Genomic DNA, 11,209 nt, shown 5'->3' on the forward strand with positions numbered 1-11,209 from the left:
CTCAAAAAAAAAAAAGAAAAAAAAAAAAGCCTCCCTCCCCCTCTCTCTTTAGCTCCCTCTCTCACCATGTGCCATGCTTCTTGTACAGCCTGCAAAACCATGAGCAAAATACACCTCTTTTCTTTACAAATTACCCAGCCTCAGGTATTTCTTTATAGCAGTGCAAAACAGACTAACACAAAAATTTTGAGGAAAAGGTGGATGATAAACAATTCCCAGTCTACTTCTCTGAAGAGTTCCCTAAATGCCAATTCTGGGACACTATATTTTCCTAAGATGGCCACAAACATGCCTCCCAGCCCACATCATCTTCTTTAAAATATGACTTTGACATTCCTCCTGTTGATTGGTAGGGTCTATATTTCAATATTGAATCTAGGCAAGTTTATAACTTTAGCAGAAATGATACTGTGTCTTACAATTTCCCTTGAACAAAGAAACAAACAAACAAGAAACAAGGCTACATCATAAAAGGCAATACAGCCTCCACCTGGTCCTCTAGGGATGCTTTTTCTTGAAACCTAGCTACCGCCCAAGGAGAATGTTCAAGCCGCTACGTGCAGAGGCCATGTTTAGGTGTTCTGGACAATAGCCTCAGCTGTGGTTACAGATGAAAGCCAGTATCAATACCAGACATGTGAATGAGGAAACTTTCTAGATGATGCCAGTCCCCCAGTTAGCAAGTAATCCCAGCCTTTGAGTGTCCTGGTTGGAGCCTCTAACATGTAGCAGAAATAAGCCATCCTTAGACATCCACTGTCCAAATTCCTGGCCCACAAAATCCGTGAGCATAAGACAGTTTTTTGGGGCCATTATGTCTTGGGATTTGCTGCAGCAATAGTAACTAGAATACCAATATACTTTGTTATTAGTTATAGAAAAATTCTAACCTCCCAATATCAACTGGACCCCATTGAAAATTTGCAAGCAAGGGCTGTGTTTGGAGAGATGAACAGTTCTTTCGGGTCTGTATAAAAGTAACGTGCAGTGGTGCACTAGAGATAGCCCAGACTGGCATGTGAGAGCCAGTTGTGTGCAACTCTCCCCAACTGGTCATGTTGTATTTACAGCATGAAAATTGGCATTCAGGGCTTTATTTTTTTCCCAGAGAATTGGTTTACCAGCGTACCACTGGAAATTGCAGCTTCACTTTTTGATCTATTATTGAATTTCTGCCTTACTGCAAAACGAAACAAAAAAGAAAAAATATTGGCTTTGTTGCCAGTTTTTTCACTAAGGCTGCTTTAAGGCTGGGGGTCTGTGGTGTTCCAAGAGCTGCTCATGAGCCTAAGACTTGCAGGTTGGCTTCCCATGTTCTAGTGTTCTCTGTAAGTGCTTCCACATGGGCTGTCCCATCCCTGCAGCGTCCTTGACATACAGTGATAGGCAGAGGTGGAGCAAGCCTGAATGTTCTGGAGTGGGCCAAATGGCCCCATGATTCCCTAGAAAAGAGGGATTTTCCTCTCTTCACATAGTGTGTGTCCATGAAAAGCTCTCCTGCTGGCCACAGCTAGGCTACCAAAGGCTTGGCCAGCAGGCTCAGCACAGCTGCACTTTTAGATGGTGAGGCATAACAGGCAACTTCCATACTCCTCTCTGTTGTGGCTGAGGACCACATATGGGACTGAGATGTGCACAAAAAATTTAATCTGGCCAGCAGGGCGCGGTGGCTCACGCCTGTAATCCCAGCACTTTGGGAGGCTGAGACGCGGGGATCACCTGAGGTCAGGAGTTCGAAACCAGCCTGGCCAACATGGTGAAACTCGATCTCTACTAAAAATACAAAAGAATTAGCCAGGCATGGTGGCAGGCACCTGTAATCCCAGCTACTTGGGAGGCTGAGGCAGGAGAATTGCTTGAACCCGGGAGGTAGAGGTTGCAGTGAGTAGAGATCGTGCCATTGCACTCCAGCCTGGGCGACAAAAGCGAAATTCCATCTCAAAAAAAAAAAAAAGAAAGAAAGAATCAGGCTCATAGTTGAGCCTTTAATAAAGGCTTAAGGAATTGAATTATTAAGTCAATCTCCCAGTGCATAAGTGGTACTTTCTGCTGCCATTTTAATAAATTACATCTCCAGTGTATTATTTGCATAGCTATTAAATATCTTCATTATTAGAATAGGGAATTGGGCAGCGAGAGATGAAGTATCAAGCCTTGTGTTAGTCTAACACAGTGGGAATGCTAGGAGTAAAACCAAGTTTTCCATTTATTCAAACTACAGTTTAAGGAAGAAATACTTTAAACTCTTTTAAGCATTTCTATTAAGAATTTATCTTACAAATGTATTTACACATGGACAAGTTAACAAAGAGGTATTGTAAGGATGTTAATCAAGGCATTGTTTGAATTCATCAGTAACTTACTAGTTTAAAACATGATACTCCATGCAATAAAATATAAAAGGAAAAACTTTTTCAAAAAGGAGGTAGATGTGTATGTGTTCATATAGGAACATCTCTAAAATATATTAAGTGAAAAAAATGAAGTCAAAGCATAGTCTGTTGGTAACATTGCAAGCTGGTGAAAGATAATACATTCATATATGTGAGTATATGCATGGAAAATGTCTGGAAGGAAGCAGAAAAAACTTGGAGAGAATTAGGTAAATGGGACAAGAAATTTGGGGTAGAAAACACCTTGTTTTTCATTGTATTAGGCTTTATACTGCTTGAAATTTTTACCATTTGCACATATTTTTAAGTTTAAGAAATCACATCCCAACTCAATAATTACTTAATATTTAATAGAGTAATTTTTGTTAAGATACTCGAAATCTTCTATGGTTTGAATGTATTTCCCAAAAGTTCATGCGTTGGCTGAAAACTTGGTTCCCAGTGCAGTAGTATTGAGAGGTGGAACATTTGGGAGGTGTTTGGGTCTTAAAGGTTCTGTCCTCATGAATGAGCTAATCCACTCATGAATTAATGGATTACCGAGGGAGTGGGTTAGTTATCACAAGAGCGGGCCTGTTATAAAAGCCAGTTTGGCCAACTCTCATGAGCCCCCTCACCACGTGATGCCCTACGCCACCTCAACACTCGCAGAGAGTCCCCACCAGCAAGAAGGCCCTCACCAGATACAGCCCCTAAATCTTGGACGTCCCAGCCTTCAGAACTATAAGAAATCAGTTCTTTTCTTTGTAAAATTCCCAGTCTCAAGTACTCAGTTATAGCAAAAGGAAGCAGACTAAGATAAAATCATTTTGGACAATTTTTTCCTCTTCATTTCTATTGTGTCTGAGACCCCTCAGTTTTCATCTTTGGTTACATGGACACACCCTTGGACATTTGCTCCTACCTCAAGCAGCTCACAGAGGCATTTGTCTGCAAAAACGTTGTCTGTTTTGTTTATTACTCTAACTCCAGCACCTAGAACAGCACCTGATGCACAGTGGGAGCAAATCATTAAAATACATAGCATGTCAGATGGTGGCTAGTGCTATGAAGAAAATAAAGCAGAGCAGGGAAGGGTGAGGTATAATTTTTAAAAGCTGATCCGGGAAAGTTTCCTTGGTAAGTTGATAATTGAGTAAAGACTTAAAGAATTTAGTAAAGCAAGGCACAAGGCTATCAGGTGGAAGAGATTTTGGGCAGAAGAGTACCAAGTGCCAAGGCCCTGAGGTGGATATGCTTGATCAAACAGTAAGCTGAATTCTTTTAAACTTTACATTTCAAATATACACAGATCACTTGTGAACTTACCAGGAGACATTAATACAATAGATTTGATCTACCTCATCATTTATTTAATTCCTAGGGTTAAAGACATTAACCAAGTAAACAATTTTATTATCTCAAGCAAATGGGGATTACTGTTCTAACTGCAGCCAACAGGCTGCAGTTACTAGCCCAAGAAAACAGGGCTGACTCTCCCAAGAAAGCCAGAGTGATTCCTCTAAGAATCAGAGTTGCTTATTAACTAGTTATAGATATTTGGGGCAGTTTTACCAATGACCTTGAGCAAGAAGACTTGAGCTTCCTTCTATAGACATTATTCCAATAAGGACGCCGCGTGCACTTCTGCCCAGTGGAGTTGCCTTTCAGTCTGTATACCTGGATTCAGGTTCACATTGACTAATTCTCAGATCTGATTTGGATCTGCAATCACCTTGGCTGGAATCAATAAACCTCTCTGTCACCCGATTCTCAGCCTCTCTAACTAGGAGCCACAGCTTCCCCAGCCGTTGTGATGACATCTTGTTTCACTTTTCCAGCAAGCCTTTCTGACTCTCACTGACTTCTTAAATGGTGATGTACCCAAGGTCTGTTTTGACTTTTTTTCTCTCTCTCCCTCTGTGCCAGAGGCTCCCACGTAGATGCTTATAACACCCTGTCTGTGCTGACCCACATTTCCTTTACCCCATACCATCCATCACCCCTATAATTTATAAATAATGCCACCTGCTGAGTATTCAACAGAAAACCAATGACATGGTAAATAATGTTAATCATATATAGAAGGAAACAAAGAGAGTGTGCATAAATACAAAACATGCAATTTGTGTTAGCCCAAAGCCAGTCAAGCTAGTTTGCTAGTAGCTTCCTCTTGGAGAGGCACAATTAGAGTAGGATTTTTAATTAAGGAAGCTGAAATCTGAGCAATTGTATTTTGGTCTTTTTGAAGAAAGATTTGCATGGAAGATTGTGGTCAGCAGGTAGCTAGGGAAAGAGCCACAAGACAGTGCAACTCTGTCCAAGTGTCTAATGCACAGATCAGAGGAGAGGGAGTCCCTGTGGACTCACCAGAGAGCTCATGTTCACCCACGGTTTCAGTCTGGAGCCAGGGTACTTAAGAAAGGGAGGCATTTGGGGAGATTATGTGAGTAAGGAAGAAAAAAAGTAGAAAAAGCACCAATGTCCCAGCCCATTCCCCAACCCAGATCCTTGGGTAGATCCCCTCCATGGGTGCAGACATATGTCTCCTCAAGCGACTGTGGTTTACTACAGACATTGTGTTGTTATCTCCTCCGGAACTATGGATCATTGACTTGGGGCATGCTTTCATTTCCAGGGGGAACAAAAGGAAGAGATCATGTATTTGAGATGGTGAACTCAGGAATCAAATCACCTAGGTTGAAATCCCAGGTCAGCCACTTTCTTGACTGTATGCTTTAGCAAGTTACTTGCCTCATTGTACCTCCATTTTCCTATCTGCAAATTGGGTAAATATAACATCTAACTCACAGGGCTTGAAGAATGCAAAGAGTTAATATATTTAAAGGGTGAAGAATAGTGCCTGGCTCAGAGTCAAATTCTCAATATTATGTTAATGAGGACGAGAGGAATACCACAAATCTCAGCAGTTGTGAGCTTAGAACTTTTATTGTGCCTCTCCCAACTTCTGCTCATCAGAGCAGAGCTTTTGTCTCACTGATTCTTTTCCCCCAAGGCAATTATATCAGAAGCATGGTGCTTATCCTTCTTTAGTGATTTTTTCCTAAGACCTAAGCAGAAGAGAGGAATCAAATGACTATTTGCTAAACTGCTCTATCAGCTTCAAGGCAAAAAGTTTAATAAATTAAAACATTCTTCCAGCTGGCTCCTGTTGAGAGTGCAAAGTTACCTTTTGACTTATGATATATTTTGCACCAAATATTTCTAAATACTAAACATTTCCATACCCTTGTGTTTTTCTTTTGTTAATTGTTTGCTGTTTTGTTCTGTTTTTATAAGGGACAAAAACCATTGTAGAAAAAAAAGTATCGTATATTTGTAAAAACTGCTTTAAAGTTTTGTTTTGTTTTTTGTGTTGGTTTTTTCTTGTTGTTTTTTGTTTTTTGAGATGGACTCTGTCGCCCAGGCTGGAGTGCAATGGCGCAATTTCGGCTCACTGCAAACTCCGCCTCCCAGGTTCAAGCAATTCTCCTGCCTCGGCCTCCCAAATAGCCAGGATTACAGGCGCCCACCACCACATCCAGCTAATTTTTGTATTTTTAGTAGAGACGGGATGCTTTACAGTTTTTTTCTCAATCTTAAATTTTGCTAAGCACAAACAAGTTTAAGACACAGTCTTGACAGGGGCTAGAACATGTACATAAATATGCTGGACCCACAATTCAATAAGAATCATTTCTCTCACTTCCCTAGCTTGGAGTCTATGTATCTTTAGGCAGCAAATGTATTGAGCCACTGTTTTCTTTGGTAGTTGTATTTCTTACTATGAATTAATAATTGACATGTACATCAATCTTTTGTGAGTTTTGTCTGTTTTGAACAGACCCTAAAAGACTGGTTAATTTCGGAAGCTCTAGAAAGCAAGAGTGTCCTATTCTCTAAAGTCTCTGCAGTACTGTGACTACACCCAGGTATGATTGCCAATATGAGGCTATGACTTGGGGACCTCCTAGCTTACCTTTACAACATCTCTAGTTGGTTCTTAGTTACTACAACTACTGCATTTATATATCCTATGATAACCTCTATCTGCAACTGCCCGGTGGACTTTAACTTAATGTCTACCTGAAGCTCAACAATTCTAAGACATTATTTGTAGTATTGCCCTGCAAGCCCATTCTTCCTGCTACTTCTAGAGGTGTCAGGAGACCAAAGAAAGGCCTTAAGCAGAGTGGAAACAAGATCTGGTTTGCATTTCTGTAAGAGTTCTCTACCTGGTATAGAAAATAGATTGTCGGAGGGCAGGAGTGGATACAGGAGGGCTAGGTAGGATACTGCAATTTATCTAGGTCTACAATGACATTGACCTGGACTGAGGAGGTGACACAGGAGATGAAAAGAATTGGACAGTTCAGGAGATATTTATGAGGTGTATCTCTGATGGCTGATATGAAAGGTGGAAGAGGCTGGGTGTGGTGGCTCACGCCTGTAATCCCAGCACTTTGGGAGGCCAAGGCGGGCGGATCACCTGAGGTAAGAAGTTCAAGACCAGCCTGGCCAGCACAACAAAACCGGGTCTCTACCAAAACTACAAAAATTAGCCAGGTATGTTGGTGGGCGCCTGTAATCCCAGTTACTGGGGAGACTGAGGCAGGAGAATCGCTTGAACCTGGGAGGTGGAGGTTGCAGTGAGCCGAGATCACACCATTGCACAACACCGTGGGTGACAGAGAGAGACCCCATCTCAAAAAAAAGATGGAAGAGATGGAGGTATCAAAGATGGCTCCCTGATATCAGGTGGATCATTTACTCAGAAACATGGAAGAAAAGCAGCATATTTGGGGAGGAAAACCATAGTTACTGTTTTGGACATGCTGAATCTGGTATATCTCTGAGCCATCCAAGTAAAAATGCTATGTAGAGAATTAGACTTAGGGTTGAAGCTCAGCTGGGGGAAATGGGCCAAAGACATAAATTTAGAAGTCATCTGCATATTAATAGTGCTTATACTCATGAGAATGCACAGGATCTCCAAGGAAATGAGTGGAGAATGAGAAGACAAAGGGGGGTGTAATGGACTGAAATAGAGATTCCAATGCTCCAATGCTAGAAGCCAGATTGATCTCTATGACCTAGCAAAGGAATCAGAGAAGCAGCATCCAGAGAGGTGGGAGATAAACCAGCAAGAGTGACGGCATGGATGCCAAGGAGAGGAAGTGCTCCAGAGTGGGGGCATGGCCGCCTGTGTGGGCTGTGGCTGAGATGTCAAGTTCAAGTTTCTACAATCTTTCTCTTAGGAAAAATCCTATAATAGTATCAGAAAATGTTTATTTAAAACAAAAACCCCTCTGCATATGCAATGTAAATCCCAGTTCCATTTAATAAAACAACTTTTCAAAAATTATTTATGTAGCACCAAATTAAAGAATTTTAGAAAATATATAATTGTTCATCCAGAAAGTTATCATTGCAATGCCAGACATTTGAATGTTTTCAAATATCTCAGTATTTGTCATCTTGTAAACCAAACAGGCAGATGTCCAGCAGACTTTTTCCCCCCATGAATCATCCTGATATTTAGCATCATGTATAAAACAACCCAAAACTTCCCACAGCTAGCTGACCCCACGTTCCCACCTGTCTCACTAAAATCCAGTGGCTGCACCCTGATCTCTTTGGTTAATGCACTACTGGCTTGTTAACTCACTTAGAACACCATTTGTCAGTGTTCTCAGACTCACAGATAAAATATTACATGCATTCCCTCCCACCATGAAGCCAAATCCAGATAAATTTTGATTCAGTAGCATAAGCCCTCTGAGATCCCCATATTGGGCTTTGCTTGTTTCCAAGGTGACGAAACCCTGCAGCTAGTTACTATTCCAAAGCACACAGCCAGATTCCCATCACTATGATATATTCCATTTTCTATTCAATTTCATCCCCAGGAGAAAACTCAGGGGTTATGTGGAATTGCACATTTAGACTTGCCCTTCTGTCAAACATTAATAGAATCATGGAATCATAAGGCAGAGGGAGACCCGGGGAACTCATGGACTCAATCGCCTCCCCTCAGCAGGTGGATGTTTAACCTAATTCCAAGGAACTAAAGATCGTCCTATTTAAAAGATAGCCCCTTTATCCTCCAGAGGCAAAGATTCTACAACCTCCAACAAACAATTCCCGGTGCTTAGCAACCTCTACCCTGTGAGCACCCCCAGGTAGCACAGCATCCACAGCTATTACAGTTGGGGATTGCCAGTCAAAGATAGACTGGGAAGAAAATGACCTACTGCACCTAGAGATGACTCACATAGAGTACTTTTAATTTTGGAAAATATTATGAAGAAGTAAAAGCATCAAAGCACAGCCAGTTTTCAGATTAGATTACTCAGCTTGGAAGCATCCAGAGGTCACCCACCATCCACTTGGGTTGCTTCTTGAGGGGTTGTGGGAATTAACCATTGTCACTCAGTGTACTCTGTTTTCATGCCTCTTCCAGTAAGTAAAACTCCCAGTGGGAGGAAACCTAGTTATGTGAACTGTGTCAGCTCTCCCACATATTCTGCTTTGCCCATGATGAACACTTGAATAAAACTCAAAGTCTTTTTTAAAAAGAGAGTGAACATCTTTGGGAATCCCTCTAGTTTCCTCTATGGGATTAGAAGAGGTATCAGAACATTCCCAGCTCATGTGTTCAGTCACTTTTCGGCAACATTTGCAGAATGCCTACTGTGTGCTAGGCTGGGTGTTCACTGCTAGGCATTTAAGCGTTTCTTGTAATAACACTTACCATGTGACAGGCACTATGTTAGACGGTGAAGGTACAGTGATAAGCAGGATAGTCTGGTCTTCATGGAGCTTATAATTTAGAGGTGGGAAAGAGGAAATAGTCGAAGAATCACATGAAGAAATACAAAATGATTTTGTTAAGGTCCTCTGAATGCATAAAAGAGGGGTGTCAATCTAGTCAGGAAGGAAATAATGACTGAAAGGTGATCTAATGACTAAATAGGAGTTAACTAGATGAAGACGGGCTAAGAAGAGCATTCCAGGTAGAGTACCTGGCATATGCAAAGGCTCTGTGCCTGGAGAGGAAGCCTGTCCTGTGAGGAACTAAAGAAGGCTGGTGTACTTGGAGTGCAGAGAATGCAAATAAAGTAGGGGGAGGACTATGATGACACATGGAGGGCTTGTCTCCATCCTAAGTGCAACAGGAAGCTATTGCAGTCTTGCAGCTATAGAGGGGACAATATGGCCAGATTTGTCCTCCAGGAAGAACACTCTGGCTGTGGTATGGCAATTGGATATAAGGGGGCAGGAATGGATGTGGGAAGCTATTTGAAAGACTAATGTGATAAGCTAGGCTACAGAGAAAGGAAGAATGGAATTAAGATGGTAGCAATGGAATTGAAGACGAGGAAAAAATTTCAGGGAACTTCTAGCAAGCAGAAATGACTAGGCTCAGTGGTGAACTGATAAGTAGTTAAGGCAGAGGGAACTACTAATAAGTAGTTAAGCACATGCATGTCAGATGAAATTATGGGCCCAGGGATAGCGTGCTAATAAGAGCAGAGAACCTAAGAACAAGCTCTGGGGACTGCAGTCCATAAAGACTGGGTAGACAAGGTGGCATAGGAGGCAAAGCAGACAGGACCAGAGGGGCAGGATGAAAACCAGGGGCCCTTCTACCTTAGGAAACAGGAGAAGAGACCATTTCAAGAAGGAAGGAGGGATCGATGTGTCTAAGGACACTGCAACCTACCTGTAACGGAAGGGAAATGGAGATAATAAATGTGGACAATGGTTTCAGAAAATCTGCTGTGTGAAGGAGTAGCACCTGCTGAAAGGGGATGTGGAGTTAATATTTTTTTCTTTTTTAACATGAAAAAGTTAAGTGTATGTAATGCTAATGGGAGAGACCCCATAGAAGACTGGAGCTGCTACAGAGAGAAGGAGCAAGCAATAGCGTAACATTTCTGAGAGGGGTGGAGAGGATATAGGTGGATTGACTTTATTTGTAAAGTAGTCATTGTAAAAGGGATGACCAGGTCAGGTTCTCAGACTGTATTAAAAACAACAACCACACAACTCACTGCAGGAGCAAGCAGCATCATTGCCAGCACCAGGGAACCCCAAAGAAACTGTCAGTTGTGCTTCTTGTTGCCACCCTGACGACACCCAAGCTAGTCAGGCAGCTGCATACTGGTCGACCCCCAGAGTGGTTGTCTGTGCCTGAGGCTTTGCTCAAGCCCACCCAGTGAGGCAACCTCTTTCTTCATTCAGTGGCCCATGATACTTGTGAAGCTACAACTCAGAAAAAGGGCTCTGGACCCACAGGCATGGTACTGCCAAAAAGCAGGCAAATGAGCCAAGTGCACCAACGGATGTTGTGATAAAAGTTATGACAAAAGGTCCAGGGACCTATTATGGGGGGTAAAGAGGATTCCCTCAGCCTAACTTGGAACTTGAGAAAAGTTATCACATTGTTTTCAAACTGCCTAGTTACTTTTCACCCCTGGAATATAGCTGGCAGCTGCTAGGGTCCAGGATTGTGCCCTTTTTATCTGTGTCCCCAGTACCTAATGCAGTCCCTGATACAGAGTAATTGATGAGCCAGGAGGACAGGGCCCATCACAAGGAAGGTAGAGAGAAATGGGGCTGGAAGATGAACCAAGGTGTGTGCCTGTATTTGGTATTCTGTGAGATGGTAGCAATGAAAGTACTTTTTCTTTTCTTTTCTTTTCTTTGTTTTTTTTGAGATAGGGTTATATTCTGCTGCCCAGGCTGGAATGCAGTGGTGCGATTCTAGCCCACTGCAGCCTCCAACTCCTGGGCTCAAGCAATCCTCCCACCTCAGCCTCCTGAGTAGCTGA

The sequence above is a fragment of the Symphalangus syndactylus genome, chromosome 15 (assembly GCF_028878055.3).
Source record: "Symphalangus syndactylus isolate Jambi chromosome 15, NHGRI_mSymSyn1-v2.1_pri, whole genome shotgun sequence".
In the NCBI taxonomy this organism is placed as follows: Eukaryota; Metazoa; Chordata; class Mammalia; order Primates; family Hylobatidae; genus Symphalangus; species Symphalangus syndactylus.